This window comes from Euphorbia lathyris, chromosome 8, assembly GCF_963576675.1.
Source record: "Euphorbia lathyris chromosome 8, ddEupLath1.1, whole genome shotgun sequence".
Taxonomy (NCBI): domain Eukaryota; kingdom Viridiplantae; phylum Streptophyta; class Magnoliopsida; order Malpighiales; family Euphorbiaceae; genus Euphorbia; species Euphorbia lathyris.
Genome location: NC_088917.1, coordinates 17421551 through 17431298, shown reverse-complemented (window position 1 = coordinate 17431298; position 9748 = coordinate 17421551). Strand labels below are relative to the sequence as shown.

Sequence of the window (9748 nt, the reverse complement as noted above, 5' to 3'; positions counted from 1 at the left end):
AAGGGTGGTCGCAATCGTGGCCAAAAGTACGCTTTACTTATTTATTTCTTCCCATTCATACCTCGACTGTGATAAGGTTGGTCTCAATCGTGGCCAATAGTTAAGAATATGATTATGAATTATAAATTGTAACTTGGGAAAAAGAAAATTAGCACATTCTTCCTATATTGACTTAAAATTCAACATGTATTATGGCTATAGTTTCCTTAAAAACTTCAATTGGTGTTAATGTAAGACAAAATCAAAACCGAGCTAAAAAATTGTTAGTTCAATTTAATGCCTATAAACCTAATTGAAAATTTAAAATAAGATTTATTATATCATGAATTTCATGATATGAAATAGAGATTAAAATTAAAGAATTTATTACTTAAATACATTTACTCGAGACAATTTTTTACTTAAAATCGTGTCGAAGATTTGTAAAAAAAAAAATTGAAAAATATTACCCGTATAGAAATATTATTTCTATCGATAATGATGTCCTAAAAATAATCATAAAAGAATTTTAACTTATGTTTAATTTATAAATGTAAAAGTGATATATCATAAAAAATGTTAAGTTTATAAAAGTGTTGCAATAGACGTTGCATTTGTATTTTTGAAAACAAGTGTTGCATATATTCATTCATTCATTCGTTTGTATAAAAATGATATATGTATATATCTCCTCCCACACTTAAATTGGACCATGTCCTCATTGGTGTAAAATGGAGATAAAACATTAAAGATAAAACAGATGAAAAGAAATGAAAGATATAGCAAAGAAAACATTCAACATAAAATTAAATTGAAATTGTACGAAACATAAGAAATAAAAACGTACGAAACTGAAATTAAAACAAGATAGGATTAAAAAAATGAAAGATAAAACCTAAACATGCGGCGGGGAATCCGGAGGTGTTGGTGAAGTTTCCACATTTTGGCGACGGAAAAACGAAAGCATCCGATGCCGAGTCGATCTATGCTCACGCCTCAAAGTATTGAGGTTGTCATTCATCACCATGTTGTTCTCCACCAAATCATCAATTCTTAAATTCATTTGTCTATTATTTGCATTGATTTGGTTCAAAATTCTCCGTAAATCCACCGGATCATTGTCTTGAGTTGCTTGGGCTTGTGGTGCATCTTCCGCTCCTTCCTCCGCACCTCCTTCTTCGGTACCTACATTTTGGGAACTAGAAGCACCTCCACCCATAGTGCCACGAAGATGTGCAATACGGGAAGCATAAGAAATAAAAACCGGAGGAGCCGCAGAAACCAATAAATGAGCCCGCTCAAGAGCCGCAATGTCCAAAACCGGAACATACCCATGGTAGGTGGACATATCATAAGTTGCCAATTCATCCCGTGCTCCCAAAACAATAGCGGTGATTAAATTACCGAGAGGGACTTGAGTGGTATGAGCCCTCGAAGCACGATACAAATTGTCAAATATCATTCCAATGCTATCAACCCTTAAACCTTTGAATAAACAATCCCAAACAAACAAATCCCGGACTTGAATCTTCGAACTCTCAACACGACCAAAAAGTGAAAGACTCAAATATTTGTGAAAGAAAAACACACAATTGTCCTTAATCAATTTGCTTGAAGTGTTTTTGGAGTCGAAAGAAGTTTGATCGGAAAGAGTTTGCCAAAAAGAGTTATTGTCAAAATCCTTAGGCTTATCATAAAAATCACTAGTAGGGAAACCAAACATATTTCCCATAGCCTCATAATCTATGGTATAGGTAGTACCATTATTCCTAAAAGAAATTTCCGTTCTCTTTTTGTTCATCTTCAAAGTAACCAAAAACTCAACCACATATTCTGTAATTTGGGGAAAACGCATAGAAGCAAAAGTTTCCCATCCCAAAGTTTCAATAAAAGCATCAATTTGAGTAGTGAAGTTCAACTTCCTTACCGAATCAAAGTCAAGAAACTGCATATCCACGAACTTACGATTGGCGTGTGAAAAATGCTTGAAACGTCCAACTTCTTCCTCTGAATGAATGTCGAAATAAGCCCCGCAACTAATACGAAGGCGATTAGCCTCGGTGACAGCCGGCTTGTGTCCAACACGCTTTGCTCTAGGCATGGTTATGGTGGTTAGGGTTTGGAAAAATAAGAGATGAAAAAGAGAAAAGCTTGAGGTTGAAGATGAAGTAGAAGTTGTATGGAGACTTGAATTTGAAAGGTTTAGGTGATTGAAAAGGGTAATGATGAAATTGGGAAGAGTAAAAGTAAGGTATTGGGAAGAGGTTAGAGTAGGGGATTGGTTAAAATTTGAGGTGATGTAAGGTTTGTGTAAGTAAAAGGGATATATAGGGTTGAATAGGAAGAGTAAGAGGTAGAGTAGGAATAGGAAGAGGAATAGGTAGAGTTGGAATAGAAAGGGGTTGAAAAATAGGCAAAAATCCAGACTAAGGAGTGCATGAACTTCGCGTGTCGCGACCGAGGACGTACATCTGCGGCCGCGGTACGCGTTTTTCAGAGAATTTTTCTCTGATTTTCTGAGGGATTTTTGCTGAAGTTACCGAGAATCGTACCATTCTCGGCCGCGGATCACCCCCTGGTCACCCAAATTCTGCATATTAACTCCATGTTGTGTAATTTCTTGATAAATTCTATCCTGATCTCCTTGAAAATGTAATCTGTACTTAAAAACATAAATGTAAAACATTAAATGATAAGGAAAACCAAAGGTTTATCCTTATTAATGGAAAAATAAATGAAAATGCTTAAATTAATGTATGTTAAATGAATCATTATTTTAGGAATTAAAACTTAGTTATGAACATTTAATTAGTCATGAATTTACTAAAGTTTCATTTAATAGATTCATTAGTGTAGAATAATGAAAATAATGATAGTTTAACCATATAATCAAAAACAGGATATAATGCAAAAGAGAAAGTTTTATTAATTGGAAATATGTACAACATATATACAATCGAAATAAACAAAGTTATGCTAGAAATTCGTCCCTTTCAATCGGGATTTTCTTAGCCCTATAGCGGTCTATTTTCATCTGTACGAAGGCTTGACGTTCTGGTGCAGAAAGAAAATTGGGGCCTGATCGAAAAACTCGTTTCACTAGACCTTCATATTCTAAAAATTCATAGTCTAGCGTCGGAAAAGATTCAGCATCACTCCAAGGAACAGAAATACTTCCCTTGGTCCCTAGAATTATTCCACATATGATATTCCCGAATCCAACCTTCTTAGCCTTGGATCTAGACGCGGCAACAAGACCCTCCATCAGAATCTTTGAAGAATCAACCACGTTGCCTTGAAATATATCTCCAAGTACATAAAGATCAGTTTCTTGGACGACGCTACTGAACGTGCGACCGAACAGACTGTGACTCAGAAATTTATGCAAATACAGCATAGAGTTGGAGTGAAAAGACTGATTGTAGGCAAGTTTAGGATTGAAAGGCCAGATGCCGGTGAGCATTCGCCAAATATCAGTGGATGTCATGTCTCTTCCATGATGACGTTTGATATTATCCTTTAAGGGAAAACCAAACCAAGCATGTAATTCAGGATATCCAAAAGTAAAAGTTTTGCCATCCCGACGAAAGCTAAGACGCACCCGACGCTTGTTAACAAAACGAACCGTACAGAAGAATTCTAATATCCAGTCTCCAATTATAGGAAACTTCATATCAACGAATTTGGTCCATCCTAAACGTTCCATGTAGCGACTCATATCGTCTTTAATTCCCAGTTGATCGTTAAGAAAGTCATCCATGTATAGCATTCCTACAAAGAATGTGTATCGAAGCCTCAAGAAGCGCCTTCCCTCATCATGATTGAAGATAGGAAAGTTACATCCATAACGCTCTGATATATCAGTATGTTTATTGCGTGAAGCAACAACTTTCTTAGATGGTGTGTTTGTAGAAGTCATGGTGTTTGGAATGAGTAAGGAAGCAAAAAAAAAAAGTTCTGAACTTATTTTCTGGGTAGATGAATTGTAAGAAAATCAGAGAATTGTTCTGACAGAGATGAAAAGAATGTGACAGAAAACTGAACCTCTAGAACCTATTTATAAAATCCTAGGATGAAAAAGAGGTGTTGTTTTGAAGTGAAAAGGCATAAAATCAGACCTCTTAAAAATGAAGAAACTCAATTTTTCGTTTCTGAAAAGTTGTGTCTGCTGGAAAATGAAGAACAAGGGTCGGATTTCTGCAGAAATTCACCGTGTCGCGGCCGAGGATTCTGAGCCGCGGTCGCGACACGCTGATTTCCGCAAGGAAATCAGGCGTCAAAACCTCAAAAAATTTTTTTTTTTTCCTCTACCGAGAATCCCTATCCTCGGTAAGTTCAGAATTTTTCCTGTCTATTTGAAATCTATTGAAGTCAGAATTCTCAACTGAGAATCCCAAATCCTCTGTAAGTTCAGAAATTCCCTAGCTAACTAGAAATACCTAAATTCTCAACTGAGAATTTTAAATTCTCTATAAGTTCAGAAAATTCCTTATCTTCTTAAGAATTCTAAATATGTGAATTCTCAACTGAGAATTCCAAATTCTCAATTGAGAATCACAAAATTTCTTCTAATTCACATTAAATTCCTAAAAATTAATTAAAAATCATGACTTGAATATATTTTTTATATATCTAAAATTCTAACATAAAATGATATAATCTAAAACAAAATAAAATAAAAATAATAAATAAATAAAAACTATGTGTAGAAAAACGAAATGATTTATATGTCAGGAAATCTTGTTACGAAATTAGTTCCTATTTCGGAAATATTTTCGTAATAAATTTTACATCTATTACCATTAACTTTGAAACGATTGCCGTTAGTTTCCTCAAGTTCTAACGAACCATAGTCGAATATTTTGACGACTAAATACGGTCCGGTCCATCTGGACTTAAGTTTTCCTGGAAATATACAAAGCCGTGAATTAAATAACAGCACCTTATCTCCAACATTAAAGTGTTTGACTTTGATTTTGGCATCGTGCCATTTTTTCACTCTTTCTTTATAAATCCTCGCATTTTCATACGATAGATGACGTAACTCATCTAACTCATTTAAATTGAGCAAACGTTTCTTTCCTGCTTGTTGTAAATCAAAATTAAGTTTTCTAATAGCCCAATAGGCTTTATGTTCTAATTCTACTGGCAAATGACATGCTTTTCCATATACTAAACGATATGGAGTCATTCCTATTGGTGATTTAAATGCAGTACGGTATGCCCATAGCGCATTATTGAGTTTTTGTGACCAATCTTTTCTTGATGATGAAACAGTTTTCTCTAGAATCCATTTGAGTTCTCTATTTGAGATCTCCGCCTGACCATTTGACTGAGGATGGTATGGCGTTGACATGCGGTGGCGTACTCCATACCTTTTCATAAGTATATCAAAATTTCGATTTATGAAATGGGTACCGCCATCACTAACAACGAATCTAGGACAACCAAATCTACAAAATATATCGTCAAGAAAATTAGCAACTACTTTAGAATCATTCGTAGGGGTTGCAATTGCTTCAACCCACTTCGAAACATAATCAACGGCTACTAATATGTAAGTTTTACCATTGGAAGGCGGAAAAGGTCCCATGAAATCAATTCCCCACATGTCGAAGATTTCAACTTCCAATATGTTTGTGAGGGGCATCTCATCTTTCCTTCCTAAATTTCCCGTTCTTTGGCATTTATCACAACGAGTAATAAATGAACCAACGTCTTTAAACATCGTAGGCCAAAAGAAACCACATTCCAATATTTTAGCTACCGTTTTATTAACTCCATTATGTCCTCCATATGAGCTGGAATGACATTCCGTTATTATAGATTCATATTCATTTTCTCCAACACATCTCCTAATTATCCCGTCACCACATGATTTGAATAGAAAGGGATCTTCCCAAAAATACTGTTTAATATCGAAGAAAAATTTCCTCCTTTGTTGGAAAGATAATCCTTCCGGAACAATATCGGTTGCAAGATAATTAGCAATATCTGCATACCATGGTGACATGATACTTTCTACTTGATAGAGATGTTCATCGGGGAAATCATCTCGTATACCGATAGTTTCACCTATAGGACCGTTTTCATCTTCTAGTCTTGATAGATGATCGGCGATAAGGTTTTCTACTCCCTTTTTGTCTTTAATTTCTATATCAAATTCTTGTAACAACAAAACCCATCTAATCAGACGCGGTTTTGCATCTTTCTTAGCAAACAGATAACGTAAAGCTGCGTGATCTGTATAAATAATAACTTTAGATCCTAACAAGTATGACCTAAACTTATCACATGCAAATACTACGGCTAACATCTCTTTTTCTGTTGTTGTGTAATTTAACTGTGCACCGGACAATGTGTGACTTGCATAATATATAACATGTAATTTTTTATCCTTTCTTTGACCTAAAACACATCCTACAGCTAGGTCACTTGCATCACACATGATTTCAAAAGGTAAATCCCAATCGGGTTTAGCGATTATGGGTGCACTGACTAAAGCTGTTTTCAATGTCTCGAAAGCTTTAATGCAATCTTCATTAAAATCGAAGGTTGAATCCTTCATAAGCAAATTAGTAAGTGGTTTGGAGATTACAGAAAAGTTTTTTATAAATCGTCTGTAAAAACCTGCATGTCCTAGAAACGATCTTACTCCCTTGACAGTTGTTGGTGGGGGTAATTTTTCTATTACTGAAGTTTTTGCTCTATCCACTTCTAATCCTTTTTCAGATATTTTATGACCTAAAACAATTCCTTCGCCAACCATGAAATGACATTTTTCCCAATTTAATACTAAATTCGTTTCTTCGCATCTAGAAAAAACTTTATCTAAGTTTTTTAAACATGCATCAAAAGAATCTCCATAAACTGAAAAATCATCCATAAATACTTCCATGATATCTTCGATGAAATCATTAAAAATTGCAGTCATACAACGTTGAAAAGTTGCTGGTGCATTACATAGACCAAAAGGCATTCTCCTATATGCAAATGTTCCATAAGGACATGTGAAGGTTGTTTTATCTTGGTCATCCGGGTAAATATATATTTGAAAAAATCCGGAATAGCCATCAAGAAAACAATAAAATGCATGATCGGCTATCCTTTCGATCATTTGATCAATGAAAGGTAAAGGAAAATGATCTTTCCTAGTTGCCTTATTTAGGTTCCTATAATCTATACAAACCCTCCAACCAGTGGTGGTTCGCGTAGGTATTAATTCACCTTCATCATTCCTTACTACAGTTATGCCTCCCTTTTTGGGTACACAATGGATTGGACTAACCCATTCACTATCCGAAATAGGATAAATGATTCCATTGTCTAAGAGTTTAGTAATCTCATTTTTGACTACTTCTTTCATATTCGGATTTAAACGTCTTTGTCTATCCGCTTTAGGTGGCTTATCTTCTTCTAAGTGAATCCTATGCATTACAATACTAGGATTAATTCCTTTTAAATCTGAAATCTGCCATCCCATACTTCCTATTCTATTTCTAACAACTTCTTTCAATTTTTCTTCTTGATTTTTTGTTAATTTGTTAGAGATGATTATAGGTAGAGTATCACTTCCGCCTAGGAAAGCGTATCTCAGATGGTTTGGTAATTCTTTAAGTTCTAATTTTGGTGGAACTACTACTGAAGGCGGAACTGGTCCATCTTCTCGAATCAAAGGCTCTGGGTCCTTATCTTCTAATTCTTCACCCATTATAGGTTCTATTATTTCTTCTCTTTGAACAATGTCATTAACACATTCTTCAACTAAATCAAGCTTCATACAGGCGAAATCCTCCATAGGATATTTCATCGCTTGATTCATATCGAACTCGATCTTATCGTCACCTATTCTTAAAACTACGTTTCCTTCCGACACATCAACTAGAGCACGTCCCGTGTTCATGAACGGTCTACCAAAGATTAGCAGACAATTAACATCATAAGCAAAATCTAAGATAACAAAATCAGTAGGAAAAATAAATTTGTCAACTTTTACTAAAACGTCTTCAATTATACCATATGGTCTTTTAGTGGATTGATCCGCTAATTGCAAAACCATATTGGTACGTTTGATGTCCTCTTCTAAACCTAATTTTTCAAAAATAGACAATGGCATCAAGTTTATACTAGCTCCTAAATCACAAAGACAACTTGGGAATTCCATATTTCCCAATTTACACGGAATGGTAAAGCATCCGAGATCTTTGAGTTTAGTAGGTAATTTGCTTGATACTATCGAACTACAATCTTCAGAAAGTGAAATGGATGAAATTCCTTCCCAACTAATCTTTTTTGAAATTAAATCTTTCAAGAATTTTCCATAGTTAGGAATTTGCGTAATTGCATCCATGAATGTTAAATTTATATGCAAATTTTTAAGTTTATCTAAAAATGATAAAAGTTGTTTATCATGGTCCTTATTTCGGACCCTGTGTGGAAAAGGTGGTTTTGGTACAAAAGGTTTCGTACTAGAGTCAATTGGTGTATCTTTTTGTTTTAACGTATCTTCTTTGGATTTTGGTAAATCATTTCCAGGTAAAGTTGAATTTCCGGGCATTTCCGGACCTAAGTAGTTTTTCCCCGAGCGAAGAGTGATAGCCTTAACATGCTCTTTCGGATTTTCTTCCGTTTGGCTGGGAAGACTTCCCTCTTTGCGGGATGGAATTGATTTAGCAAGTTGTCCAATTTGAACTTCCAAATTATGGATGCTAGATGATTGGTTTTTGATAAGCTGATCGAATTTACTTTCGATCCGTTTAAAACCTTCGTCTTGATTACTTACCTTTCCATTCATAGCATCTATAAATTTGTCGATTTTTGAAGATAAAGTGCTAATCGTATCTCTTGTTTGATTTTGATAATTATTTACACGATATTGATTAGCATTTGCATTATTATTATTATTATTACTATCTTTCCAGTTAAAGTTAGGATGATTTCTCCATCCAGGATTATAAGTATTAGAATAAGGATTAGTAGTTTGGTTTTGTCCTTGGACAAAATTTACCTGTTCTATCTCATTCATACCTTCGTAATCAATGTCTGTCTGGATCGGATCATTAGGATCGCACGGTGCCATAAACCTATCAATTTTGTGCGATAAGGCAGAAAATTGGGCTTGTAACATCGCAACTGGATCAAGATTCATTATACCTTTAACCGATGATGTACCTGAGGATGATGGTTTCACCATTGGTATATGTCCACGCTCTGCGGGCCACATACTGCTGTTGATTGCCATTTCCTCCAAAAGTTCTCTTGCTTGGGCGGACGTCTTCTTCATAAATAACCCTCCAGATATAGCATCTAATGAACCTCTAGTTGTAGGATTTAATCCATTATAGAATGTCTGCATTAAAAGTGCATCTGGCAGTTGGTGGTGTGGGCATAAACGTTGAAGTTCTTTAAAACGTTCCCAAGCCTCATAAAGAGTTTCATTATCATTTTGGGTAAAAGATGTCAATTCTTTGATGACTCTTGCGGTTTTTGCTAAAGGAAAATATTTTGATAAAAACGCTTGGGCTAATTGGTCCCAAGTTTCAAATGTTGCAGCAGGCATAGAAGTTAACCAAATTTTTGCCTTATCCTTCAAAGTGAAAGGGAAGAGGCGAAGTTTGATTGCTTCGGCTGTTACATCGGTAATTTTAAAAGTGTCACAAATTTCTAAGAAATTTGTCAAATGGGCATTAGGGTTTTCGTTAGGTAGTCCGTAAAACGTTACGTTGTTTTGCAACATATTAAGCAAAGCAGGCTTAATTTCAAATTGATT

General features: G+C 35.0%; 1 non-coding gene across 1 annotated transcript; it reads left to right on the top strand.

Annotated features, from left to right (window-relative positions):
• The first annotated feature begins 9350 nt into the window (after positions 1-9350).
• LOC136204403 (small nucleolar RNA R71) lies at positions 9351-9457 on the top strand. Its single transcript, XR_010675245.1, has one exon. It is a non-coding gene; the product is annotated as a small nucleolar RNA R71 (small nucleolar RNA).
• The last annotated feature ends 291 nt before the right edge of the window (positions 9458-9748 follow it).